This window comes from Bactrocera dorsalis, chromosome 4 (assembly GCF_023373825.1).
Source record: "Bactrocera dorsalis isolate Fly_Bdor chromosome 4, ASM2337382v1, whole genome shotgun sequence".
Lineage (NCBI taxonomy): Eukaryota > Metazoa > Arthropoda > Insecta > Diptera > Tephritidae > Bactrocera > Bactrocera dorsalis.
Window position 1 is genome coordinate 13441820 of NC_064306.1, and position 14624 is coordinate 13456443.

The following is a 14624-nucleotide window of genomic DNA, read 5'->3' on the forward strand; positions in this document are numbered from 1 at the left end:
CGAGTAGCCTCGTTGACCACCAAAATGGGTTCCACGAAACCACGCTGAGGGCGGTGTGGCACGGCGCGTTGTCGTGATGAAGGATCCAGTTACGAGCGATGTCTGGGCGCACCCTGTTGATTCGAGTACTTGGCAATAGTAGACTTGATTCACAGTTTTCCCTGGTGGAACGAATTCTTTGTGGATGATTCCACGGCAATCAAAAAAGGCAATAATCATCGTTTTCACCTTCGACTTGCTCATGCGAGCTTCTACTCATCTTGACGCAGCAGGGGAACTAAACAAGCTAGAGCGATGGTACATATATCAATGGAGAGGGGAGGGATGCCGGAAAAAAGAGAAAGGTCACAGGTTTACCATAAGCGCGGCAACAAAATCAGTCTCATTACTTAATTGTCAAACCTCGTAATATCAAAACTATTTTTTAAAAGACCAGCAAACAAATGGTTATTTCTGATTTGGTTTACCCCGATCATACGTTCTACGAATAAACAGAGAAAAGAGATAATAAAACCTAGCGGACTATGCAGTGAACGGCGCTTTAAATTTGACTTTCTTAAGAAAAGTAAATTTTAATATTAAATCGCGTTTAATTGAGTCAAATGATAATGAATATTAAACATAAAGGTAAATCACACTGATTACAGCGATCCTCCAACCGGTTTACTTTTCCTTTGCTTCAAAGTAGGCCTCAGTTTCAAGGATCACTTCTTCATTCGACGAAAATTTTTTCTCAGCCAGCTTTTTTTTGAGATCTGAGAACATGACGTAGTCGCTGTGGGTCAGATCTATAAAATACAATGGATATGAAAGCAATTCGAAGCCCAATTCATAGATTTTGTCATCGTTTTCACTGAATTATGACACAGTGCGTTGTCTTGGTAAAACAACACTTTCGTTTTCTTCAAATGTGACCGTCTTTCGGCGATTTCAATCTTCAAACGTTCCAATAATGGTGTGTAATAGTCGCTGTTGATGGTCTTTCCTTTTTCAAGGTAATCAATAAAACTTATTCCATGCGCATCACCAAAAACAGACGCCACAAACTCGCCAGTCGTCTCCTGGGTTTGTCCATTCTTTGGAGTAGGTTCATCGTGTGCCCTTCACTCAGATGGCTTTTGATTGGACTTCGGAGTGAAATGATGGAGTCACGTATCATCTATGGTCACATATTGATGCAAAAACTCGGGTTTATTTCGATTGAATATCTCCAGCGTTGTTTTTGGTCAAAAGTAAGTAAGCGTAGCTACTAGCTCAAACAACTTCACTTTACGGTCATCCAAAATTATTTTATGGACTTTTTTGATGTTTTCGTCGGTAACTACCTCTTTTGGATATCCATTGCGTTCACCGTCTTCGGTGCTCATTTCATCACGTCTAAGCATAGGATACCAATGCTTGATGGTTGATTTACCTGGGAAGTGACCAGAAATTCGTCATCAAGCTAACTTTTTTCCGTTCAAAAATCAATATTTAATCAACTCTTGAAATTCCTGTTTATTCATTTTGACACAGTAACGAAAGCGGCTTCACTCAAAATGATAAAATTCACAAAAAAATGATCCGACATCTGTAAAATTTATACAGGCGCCTTTTGAAGGTTATGGCTAACTAAAAATTATATGAAAGTAGCACTATCTATATATCAGGCCGGGGGCAGTTCGTCGCGCTAATCATTTATTTATATGCTTTATACTTGTAGGACCTCAGACGTAACCTATTCGTGTCAAACTAATAATTCAAATAAATCTATATTATAATAAAACTAAATATAGAGTATATATTATCATTTTAGTAACCTGTAGCTCGCATTGTATAAGTGCGATCGGGCACGCCTATATGACTTTAGGAATAGAAATTTCGGTGCAAATCAAACTTCTCATATGATTAGTTTTGCTATTTGTTTTGCGGAATTAGCATGGAATCATCTACTGTAAGCTGTTCCTTTACAACCAAACTCTTAATACGGACCTATATTTTCAACAACACAAGGCCTTTAGTCAACCAAAGTGGACACCATAGAAGTTCTGAGAGCTTTGTTATGAGGATCTTATGGAAAATTCGCTACAGGAGATACATGTGAAATTGAATGTTCGAGTTTTCCAATAAGGTCGAGGGTTTCATTAATGTACATTATGAAATTATAATATCATGAAAACCGTAACAAGTTACAAAACGTTTTATATTTAATCTCTATCGGATCGCTTGAACTATGCTAAAGAAACTTCATTGCTGTTACATACTAACTTTATTTGTTATCCTAACCGTAATCCCTCTCGAAGTGAATTACTCCACTTGGATTCGCAAATACTTACTCATCATCTTGTATTGAATTAACTGGAGACCTTTGCTGTTGCATTTACAGATATTCTTTTTGAAAATTGAGTTGAGCACGAAACTAGTAAGCAAAAGAATTGCGAAAGGAACCTCTTCTTATGACTTCTAAATAGCGCAAGAAACGCCACAGTTTGAATAAAATCCTTTAGAGCTAAATGTCGTTTTGTAAAAAGTATCAGTTGTGGACTAATTGGTCCATTACTTAAACAAATAACTCACTCCTATAGTACATTCCAAAGACAAGTCGTAACAACCCTTTATAAAGCTATTTGAATCCTGAACATGGTATACCCCTTATCGGGCTATCAAATTAGATGAAATCTACTCTTAGTTTTTTGTTGGTTGTAAGTCAGGTTCCGGCACTAAAAAAAACCCACGATTAGATTACAGATTGAATAATTGGGTGAACAGGAGGAAACGCCGGAGACCCTCTAAGGTATCTACATCCATACATACATATATAAATGATCAGCATGATGAGATCGTTTTAGCTATGTCCGTCCGTCCATATGAACTTGTCCGAAATTCTGCACACGTCTTCTAATATCGGACAACTACAGCATTTACAATGCCGGCATGCAAATTAAATGATCGGAATTAAGGTGGTAGTCTGGTAATTTGGGTTCAAAAAATCGAAAATTTTTTTGCTTATAATTTGAAAGTACAATGTCTTAAGAAATTATTAAAATCAGATAGCTATAACATACAAGGTCTGTCGCAAAAGAAGCAGGACTGTTAAAAAAAAAAACAAAAAATGAATATTTTTCAAAAGATATTCTTTTTTTATTCAAAGTAGTTTCCTCGTGCTTCGCGTTTCGCCCGGTCAATTAGCATTTCAAATGAGTGTTTAAGGTAATTTTTCGTAATGCTCTTGAGAATATCGGTCGTCGTCTTTTGGATACCTGAAATGTCCTGAAACCAGTGTCCTTTCATGGGCAAATGAAGTTTTCCAAATAGGTAAACATCACAGGCTGGCAGATCAGAGTGATTAATGGTTAATATGGAGTTTTTGTCAAAAAATCAGTGACAAGCGTCGACCGATGCCACACGGTATTGTGGTCGAACACGACGAATGCATGACAAAAGACGCTTCATAACACCAAGGCAAAACACAGCATTAATCGTTTGGCCAGGTGGGACGAACTCTCCGTCTATAATACCCTCGGAATCGTAAAAACAAATCAGCATTGTCTTTATTTTTGACTTCTGAAGACGACTTTTTTTCGGTGACTTCTGATCGTCACAGAGGTCCTCACGACCTTCTTGGAATCGCTTAAACCACTCATGCACATTACTACGGGATAGGCACTGATCACCATAAACTTTTTTCATCATTTGAAATGTTTCAGTAAACGTTTTCCCAAGTTTAAAACAAAATATTTGCTCTTTGTTCAAAATGCATTTTACGACCGATGACTAAAAGCTGCTGTCACTTCTTGATCGATAACATCGATTGTAGTTATCCAATTGTCTTAAATTTTTTACGAAATGTCAACAAGAGATCAAACTTTTTATTTCATATACCCACCAATAGGTGGCGCCACCAGAAACAAGTTTTAAAAAGTTCTGTTTCTTTTGCGACAGACCTTGTATAGCTGGCATATGAACTGTGCTGTATGAAAAACTTTTAAATTTTTCAAGGTACCGTTCCCAAATTTGGCAGAGATAATTTTCTCAGACATACCTATAATATATTAGCATATTGTACAAATCAGACTAGTATAGCATATAGTTGTCATACAAACTGAACGATCCAACTTAAGCCACTGCATGTAAGACTTTTTTAACTTGACATTATATTTTAACCAAATTCGGCACGGATTTTCGTACAAAGCAATGGTATAATTTCCGCAGAAATTGTTCAGATCGGACCACTATAGCATATAGCTGTCATACAAGCTAAATTTCTATACCACTCTATACCATACAAGATACCATCTGTGAAAGGTCTTAAAGCTTCGGTGCAGCCGAAGTTAATGTTTTTTCATGTTTTAAATAAAATCTTGCTCTCACAGACACTGTAGGCGATTTGTCGAGTTCACCCACCCATGAATGTAAACATTATCTGCAACAAAGATCAAAATCAGCATATCCTACAACGCATAGTACCATAAATCGCAAGCAGGGAGGCGCATCGGGCAGCATGCGATCGAATGCAAATGTTCGTATGTGGGTTTTTGAGACTTATATACATATATATGTACATATATATGTTATTTCAATGCATATATGCATGCGTTAAGCATATCAACATATGTATGTATTTATGTAAATATGTATGTATGTAAAACCCATGGTGTACTCATTTATTTATATGCAACATTTCATGGTCGTACAATTGCGATGAATCATGCAACAGGCTGTGTTGCATGCGCATTAATTTCGTATGCATGCGGTAAATTCACTTGCATATATATACATATGAACATACAACAAGACTCACATGCGTACTTACATACATACGTAAGTACTTTAGTACTTCTGCACACACTTAACTGCTTATAAGCATATGTACATATATACAGCCGAATGAAAATGAAATGGAAATTGAAAACAATCAACAATTGTAGCAAAAGTCATTGCTGTTGCAAGCGAGGGCGTTCGCCGCTGCGCTGCAGATGTTGCAAGAACGACGAGTGACAATAAATTAGTTATCATACCCACACATCTAAGCTTATTTGCATGCGACTGCAACAATAAATATTTACAAACATATTTACATATGGACACAACCATCCACACATACATACATACATATATACATACAAACAAATATATTTATGCATTTTCAAGTAGTCGAAGTTGCTACAAAATCAGAAATGCCAATCTGTTCAATACATTTTTTAGGGATTTGTGAATCTATAAGTGCAAATGCTAACAACTTTTCACCTTTGCACGAGCCAAGCACCGTTGGGGGTAAGCATGCGCACAGTGGTACAGTTTCATACAATTTTTGCATAAATTGGATAGAGCTGGGCTCCTATAAACACAAAGTGAATATTAACGAATTTTTAGCAAGGAACTTCTAAAATTCTGTAAAACTTAACCTGTAATATTTATACCTGTAACAGAGTAAATTAAGTGACAGTTACAAGGTGTGTTCCAAAGTAAACAGGACTTTTTGAATTTGGCGCCCCCTGGTGGCCCCATCTATATGTCAACTGGTGCGTTAGAATTTGCTATCTTTATCGATTGTCCAGTGAGAATTTTTCCATACAAGAACTTGATTCCGATCGTTCAGTTTGTATGGCAGCTATATGCTATAGTGGTTCGATATCGGCAGCTCCGACCAATGAGCAGCTTCTTGAAGAGAAATTGACGTTTGCAAAATTTCAAAACGATATCTTAAAAACTCAGGGACAAGTTCATATATATATACAGACAGACGGACATGGCTAAATCGACTCAGCTCAGCATACTGATCATTTATATACTTTATAGGGTCTCCGACGCTTTCTGCCGGGTGTTACAAACTTCGTGACAAACTATCGTTGAAAAAGTCGATGGAATTATGGAAAAGAGTGACCAGGACCGTCTCATAAGCAGCCATGACTTCGCTAAGGAACTTAACATTGATCATCAAACAGTTTCGAACCATTTAAAAAAGGCTGGCCACAAAATGAAACTCGATGTTTATTTGCGAATCTTTGCTGAAAAAAATCGAAACATTTCTGACGCGAATGCTAACAGGAGACGAAAACTCCGAGCGTGGTGAAGCTCTATAAATGATCGCATAGCCAGGATTGACGCCTCGAAAGGTTATGCTGAGTGTTTGGCGGGATTGGAAAGGAATCATCCACTATGAGCTGCTCCCGCCTGATTTAACGATTGATTCTATATTTTACTGTAACAACTGATGACATTAAAGCAAACAATCGAAAAAAAACACCCCGAACTGATCAACAGAAAGGGCTTTGTCTTCCATCAGGACAACGCTAGACCACATACATATTTGATGACTCGGCAAAAACTGGGAGGGCTTAGCTGGGAAGTTTTGATGCATCCGCCAAATAGCACTGACCCTATACCATCGGACTACCATTTGTTTCAGTCAATATAAAACAATATCATGGTGAACCGCACCATGGCAATCAAGGAAAGCGATGAGCAACACCTTAATTTTTGACTAACTTTGGCGTGCTTCTTACGGGTTCGACTCTTTTTTAAAGCACTTTTAGCTAAATTATTGATCATATACCCACGTCTCGCCACCAGTATTGATGCGTTTGATGAATGTAGGTGTTTTCAGCTACGTTGTCAAGAAGGCAAAAGATTCAGATTTCTGACTCGAGTCTTGGTTTGACACGCTACATACCCAACACGACGGTTTTCAAACACTATTTATTTGACTTTTTCGATAAGAAAAGTTAATAAACGACGCGTATGTGGCAAGTTTTTCGTCACGACCTTTAATGAACGCCTTGTTTTTGCGAAATAGGAGACTCCATAAAACAATTCTGAAACATTTCATAAGCGATTAAAAACCTTCAATAATTTCTATTCGGCAAAACACTGTCCGGTGATTTTTACTGTGGTAAAAATAAAACGCTTGAAAATCGTGAAAATAGTTGTCAAAGTGTTTGAAAGAGCCTCTGAAAGAGCATTTGTTAAACATAGACCAAAACTGTTAAGAAAACAGTATTTTAAAGATAAGTCTCCAATGATTGTTAGAAGATTAGAAATAGCAACCTTCCATAGCTTTGAAAAACTATAGAAAATTGTCAATGAAAATATATCTTACAGATGAACATTTTAACCTCAAAACTTTGGGGGTCAGACTAGGATCAAAAGATCTGAAATTTTTGAAAAACCAACGTCGAATAAAAGTCACAGAAAAAAGGCCGTTGGACCTCCTAAGTGGACTGACTTAATTTCCTATGGATTCCTCCTGTACCCGAAACTCATAAAGCTCTCGTCAGTCTTTGGAAGCAGTGAACATTGTATTCGTGGAAAAAGGCCCTACCGGATCTAAGAGAATAATATTTAGAGGATGAAAATTAAGCCTTTAAATAATTTAGTTGCCTCTTTATTTTAATTCCTAGCAGATATCACTGTTCCTCGCCTGCATATTGCCCATAAACCATTAGAACGCAAATTGAGGCACGCATCTTATTGAGTTCTGCTTACCACATGCAGGCATACAAATATACATATGAATATACGTACATATGTAAATAAGTAATTCTGCGCCTTTGTTTTCTTCCAGACAGTGGCATTTCGCATTCAACATGGCTTGCGCGAAAATAAATCGATTGTGGCATTTGCCAATAAGCAAATTTACAATCTGCAAACATGCAACAATTTGTTGCAACGTACATACATACATATGTAGTGTATGCACTTGCTGCCAGTGTGTAATAAAAGCAGGCATACTCCAAGTTCCAGCCACTTTTCAAAATCCAGCAGAGAGTGCAAATAGCGTTGCCCTGCTGGAGATCACCACCGAGTAACGGCTGAGTGGCCGAAGGTGAGCTTGAATTTGCTAGAATAATACAATATACTAAAAAATAACATACATACATACATACATGCATATGTAGATTCCATTGAAGAATTCAATGTAAATAACAGAAATTAAAATTAGATTTCCCTGTATACTCTGTGGGGATGTTTTCTGGACTTAACGAAAACAGAAAACATATTGAAAGTGTAACTTCCTTCTTTTTCTTTACTGACGTAGACATCGCGTATGCGTTTATAGCCGAGTGAACAACAGCGCGTCAGTCGTTTCTTCTTTTCGTAATTTGGCGTCAATTCTTGGTACCTGGTCCTTCTCCACTTGATCTTTTCAACGGTGTGGAGGTCTTTCTTTGCATCCACCAGCGGGCACTGAATCTGAAAACTTCAAAGCTGGAGTGTTCTCTTGCATCCGAACAACATGATCTAGCCAGTGCTGAGCTATGTCAGTGTCGCTGCATATCTCGTAAAGATCATCGTTCCATCGACTGCGGTATTCGCTGTTGCCAATTCCCAAAGCACCATAAATCTTTCGAAAAACATTTCTCTCGAACACTCCAGGTCGCATGATAGGGAATCCTCTTGTCTGAAACCTCGTTTGGTATCGAACAGCTGGAAGAGGTCATTCCCGATCCTAAAGGAGCTTTTGGTGTCGTTTAACGTCAGCCTATACAGCCATATAAGATTTGCGGAGATACCAAGTTCAGACATAGCATCATAGCTGTCGAAGGCGGCTTTAAAATCTACGAAAACTTGGTGTGTGTCGATCTCCCTTTCAGCGGGTCTTTTCCAAGATTTGGTGCATAGTGAAAATCGGGTTGATAATAGATTTTTTAAGTCTAAGGCCACACTGATAAGCTCTAATCAGTTTGTCAACGGTGAGCTTCGTTCTTTCCCACACTACGCTCGATAAGACTTTATAAATATGTGATATTAAAGAAAACTCTCACCGTAATTAGCCCAGATTTTGCGGATTGAGCAGAGCGCACTTAGGCTACAATCGTCGGTTTGCTTCCATCCGATCATATCTTGCAAAATAGCTGATGCATGCATCTTGTCAGATCTCCGCCGAGTTTGAATAGCTCGGCTGGTAATCCATCAGCGCCTGCCACTCTGTTGTTCTTCAGGCGAGTAATTGCATTCGAACTTCATCACAGTCAGGCAATATCTACTCGTATTCCATTGTCATCGATTGGGGGATCAGTTTCAGCATCTTGACAACTTTGAAAATACAGTTTCGAGAAAAACGCATTTAAAATTTTAAGTAACTGTGGTATATAGCTGACCTCGAGCGCACAACTTTTCAAGGCTGTATCTCCAAAACTATTATTCGGATCAACTTGAGTATTTAAGAACATATTATAGAGATGTTATAAAATTGAATAAGGTAATAAAAAATAAATTTCTTGAAGCCGGGATTCTTGTATTTTTTTTTTACTGAATTGCTCCACATCTTCAACCAGGTCATAAATATTCCCAGCTAATATTATAGAGATCTTTAGCACTGGTTGTCTTTATTTTAAAACACAAACGGTAACATTTGGTTAAGTCAAAATGTATGCTTCGAAAAGAATTTACCTATTTTAAATTTTTATATTGGAAACATTGAGGATAAGGATTTGTATCAGATCTATCAATTTACAGTACTTAATTTTGATAGAAAGGAAAAAAAGTTTAGAAAGGAAAAGCTCCCTTAAGGGAGAGTATTAAAGCTGATAATAATCCTACGAGATATTATCTCTTATTTCTTAACTTCCTACTTATTTTAGAATATTCATTCTTTGATACAAAAGGTTGTTCTTTATACTACGTCAGGATTCCATATAAAACGTCAAGTAGAGATTTTGTATGAATCAAGTGCTTTTCGGTAACCACTAAATAATCTCGCGAAATATTTCTGACATTCAAACAGTTTCATGAAAATGCATCATCTTTTCGGAGTTAGTTTAAGGTTTCATAAAAGAAGAGATGAAACTATAAACGGAAATATTCAAATGTTTACTAATTGCAATGCAAAAACGCGGAAGATATTTTAAAGCTTTTGTCTAATTTAGGCTTTCTAAGAAGCAATAATAAACCAAACAATGTTAAATACGTTCATTAGTGGTAATTGAATTACTTAAAGAATTTTTTAATTAATTACTTGCACCCAATGTGCTGGAAATTTTATAAAAATAGCATATATAGAATAGTATATAGAAAGATATGAAGATAATGAACAATGGTTTCAAGAGCATTGACTCATTCGAAGAAATATTAATGAATTACTTATAGAGGGGGCTCATTACCAAAGAGACGGCAATTCGATAAACGAGAGATTAATGATTTTTAATTGAAATTAATGAAGAGATACTTATAGTATGTATGTATGTATTTGTTGTCTCCAGATATATGTATAAATACAACCATTAATGAGTGGCACGCGACCGTCACTGATTGCTAATAAAATTTTAATGATATTTTAATGAATATATGTATGTTTTCCAATATAGTGTCGTAAGAAGCATATTCAAAGAAGTACTTTAAAGTAGGTATAACCACGTATTTTAATAGTTAAACTAGACTAATCTACCTTGCAGAGAGTTGCTAGGCATGAAAATTAATATATCAATGCAGAGGTCTCTGCTGCTGAACTAATGCAAACACCGAACTAATTACCATACATCTCCAAAACACCTTTACTCCTAACGAGCTTAGTAGCATTTGCAGAAGTCAACAAATTTTTAGATGTTGCTGTTTAGATGAAGCTACCAATCGCTGAAATAGTTGCTGTAGAAGTACAGCAAGAGATCAAAGCGCTGGCAAACACCAGTTTATGACATGCACTAGCCCTTAAAGCACTACCAGGAAACCGAATCAGCATGATCAAACTTTAATGGTATGCTCATACTCTGCTCTTTTCCTTCTTAATGGAAATGAGCTAAGATAATTTTGATTCCGAAGCCTGGTAAAGCTGAGCATCTGGTCCACTCATATCGACCAATTAACCTACTGGCAATTGCTTCGCAAATATTTTAAACAATATTTTTGCGCAGCCCTTCGCCTCTGCTGAAAGAGAAACTTCTCATTCGGATCAACAGTTTGCCTTCACAAAACTTTATAGCACAATTGAGCAAAGTCACATAGTAGAACAGTTTATAACTGATGCATTGGAAAAATGTAAATATTGTTCTTCAGATTTCCTCGATATCCGTCAAGCATATGATAAGATCTTGCACCTAGGCCTATTATACAAGGTAAATGAAGTCCTGTCCATGTCTTACTATCTACTATCCTTGTCATACTTTAATATTCGGACGTGCTAAGTCAGGTGTCATTATGCCCAGTCGGATTTGAAACCTATACGCGCTGCTGTACCTCAGGGCAGCGCGCTTGCGCCTGTGCTCTACATTCTTTACACAGCTGACATCCTATAGATTAACTTTGACTCCTCAATTACGGGGACCTATGCGGATGACACGGCACTGCTTGCTTCAAATAGCAATTTTACTGCCTCCAGGAAACTTCAAACACAATTGACTACTCAAGAACCGTGGCTCACCTAATTGAACATTAGCGTTAATACTGAAAAGTCCATTAAAGTGGACGCTCCGGCAAGAAATATGGCCACAAGTGGCCTTACATGGCCAGAGATCAGAGATCTTACTGACATCGTTAAAATATCGGAAGCATCAGAGAAAGCCATCTTGAAAGATCGTTTGGGCCTAAGAAAAGTAATAACATGATTGCTTCCAAAATCACAACATTTTTTCGAAAGCCAGCGTCTCTTTAGTCTCTGAAACAATGCTTTCCGACTATCAGAATGACATGAAACGCATTATTACTAGCGATGAGTCGTGGATCTATACTTACGACCAAGAAACGGACGATCAATCGGTCGAATATCGTGGCCAAACTGTCAACTAGTAACATGCATCGTTTGCACAAAGCTTTTCGTAAAAAGGTGCCGGAATTATGGGCCGACATCTCTTGGTTTTGCACCACAATAATGCACTCTCGCATACTGCATTGATTCTTTGTGAGTTTATCGCCAAATTTTCAACCAATATCACGCCGCAGCCAGAATCGCCTGATTTAGCTCAGTGTGACCTCTGGCTATTCAGAATCGACCAATCCGTGGAAACCATTTTGAGAGAATTATAGACATTAAAAGTAAAACGCTACGCGCATTGTAGGCTATTCCGGAAATTGACTTTAACAATTGCTTCGAGTATTAGAAAATACGTTGGCACAAGTGTCCAGCGGCCAGGGAGGATTACTACTTTTGTTCGTGGTAGTATCTGTATACATATGCCATGCTGACTTTCCTCTTGGATGTAACGCGTCAAACTTAATACAGCCAGTTAAAGATATAATAATATCGGTAGTGTTAGTAATAATGATCATACCTAAAGATAATACATACAGTGACATTGACAATGACAATGACAATGACAATGATAATGATAATGATAATGATAATGATAATGATAATGATAATGATAATGATAATGATAATGATAATGATAATGATAATGATAATGATAATGATAATGATAATGATAATGATAATGATAATGATAATGATAATGATAATGATAATGATAATGATAATGATAATGATAATATGGTAATGATAATGATAATGATAATGATAATGATAATGATAATGATAATGATAATGATAATGATAATGATAATGATAATGATAATGATAATGATAATGATAATGATAATGATAATGATAATGATAATGATAATGATAATGATAATGATAATGATAATGATAATGATAATGATAATGATAATGATAATGATAATGATATGATAATGATAATGATAATGATAATGATAATGATAATGATAATGATAATGATAATGATAATAATAATGATAATGATAATCATATTCATAATGTTATTAATAATGATAATATGATTACTAATAATATTTTTGCCGTCATAAAGAAAGTATTCCAAAATCTTCAAGCATACTCTCCAAGGGCCTAGATGTAAACATACGGCCCGATAATGATTATAGTGAAATTTTAGAGAAAAAATCTGAAATGAAAATTGTTGCAGAGCAGAAATCCGAGCCCTGGAGGAATTGTCCTCGAACTCCCCCTCTTTGCAGGTCACTATCTACATATCACATTTTTTGTCGGTAGCAATTCAATCCATCAATAAAATAATAGATCAAAGGAATTAAAATAACTATTGAAGGAAATAATAATATGCTTTCTTACAAGAGAAAATTGCATTTTCATTCATGTACATCTATGCATGTGTGTTATGTAATACAATAATTTCTTCTTTCACATTGCTGCAATATTATTGTGCATGTAAATTGAAATTATTTAGCAGTTATGCGTTTGCATACAAATTCAATTCGTTTACAACAAACTACAACAACACACACATGCATGCAGGCACGACGCCAGTCTACACATCTAATTAAGTGCCATAAATTTATTGCTTGCGAACTATGCACGAGGCGTATGTATGTACATACATATGTATGTGTGTAAGTAAAAGTCATTGCACCTCAACTTGTAAATTGCTCATAAAAGCAATAATACACAGCAATAACTACAATAATAACAACAAACCGTAGCAAAGCAATCCACCGACGAACGAATGAAGGCACTTTGAAAGAGCGATTTGCGCCCAGCAGGAGAAGAAGACACGGCGGACAGCAACGTGCAACAGTAGCAACAAGTTTACGAATTTGAATTGGAATTAGTCTACTTTTATTTTCTCATTTCATATATAACTTGAAGGTATGTATTTCTTTAAAGTAAGTACAGTTTGTTGTAAGTGTTAGCGTTACTTTTTAACAAGTTATAGTACATATTCTTCTACTTAGTCTTACTTCAAGTTATAAGCAATTAAGTGGTTTCAAAGAGTCCAGAATAGTACATGAAAGTTTTATTTTTGTCAAAATTGAAGTAACCACCTATTTTACTTTTTCACTTGGCCTAACCAAAAGAGAGTGAGAGTATCTAGTATTGTCTATACCACTGCCATCACCTGCAGCCAGCTTCCATTCGCACTATATTTCCTTATTGTAAGATCATCTATCACATCACTAGTCGCCATCATCAGTTTAATACAAGTTTGAAAGAACCTTTATTTCGACTGAATGAATCTTTATTACGAACAACACAAGATTCGCTCACCAACAACAACGTCAGCCTCGCAATCCAACGCAGAATAACTCTTTTCAACAGGTGCTGTTTCGAACTGACTAGACAATTGAGAAGTAAATTGCTCTCTCGACGAACAAAGATCAAATTCTACAAGTCACTCGTCTCAGTGTTAAAATAAAAAAGGTTTCTACGGTAGATAATAACTACCTTGCCAGAACAAGTTCTACGAGTATGAACACCTCTGTTATTTCTCTTTTGTTTTTTTTGAGTATCTAAAGAGGTCATATTTTATTTTGACTGTCCGTAACACTACAAATTTTGGCAGAAAGTAAGTATGGTATGAAGCGATTTATTAAGCTCAAAATAAGTTGATTACTTTTTTCATAAATAATCCCTTCGCTACATAAGTTTTTTTTAATTTCGTGGAACCTGAATACTAGCGCCGATAGACAGGCGGAAATAAAGACAATAATCTCGCATCAAATTATGTCAAATAATGTCCTTAGAAGCAGGGAAGTAATAAATACGGGGTTTGTCCGGAAAGTAAGAGGACTGATTTTCTTCCGCCGCGACGGTAGTTCGGAGCGTGCGTACACTGACTGAATTAGGTAGAGGGCGTTCTTAGCTAACGAACGAGCGGCTGGTCAGTTGTCTCCGAGCACCTGGAGAGTGAGGATTTCGCGCGACATGTTTCTGCTACAAC

General features: G+C 36.5%; 1 protein-coding gene across 1 annotated transcript in view; it reads right to left on the minus strand.

The window, feature by feature from the left end:
- LOC105234232 (protein sprint) overlaps positions 1-14624 on the minus strand; it is a 538584-nt gene that overhangs the window by 508497 nt on the left and 15463 nt on the right. The window lies entirely within an intron of this gene.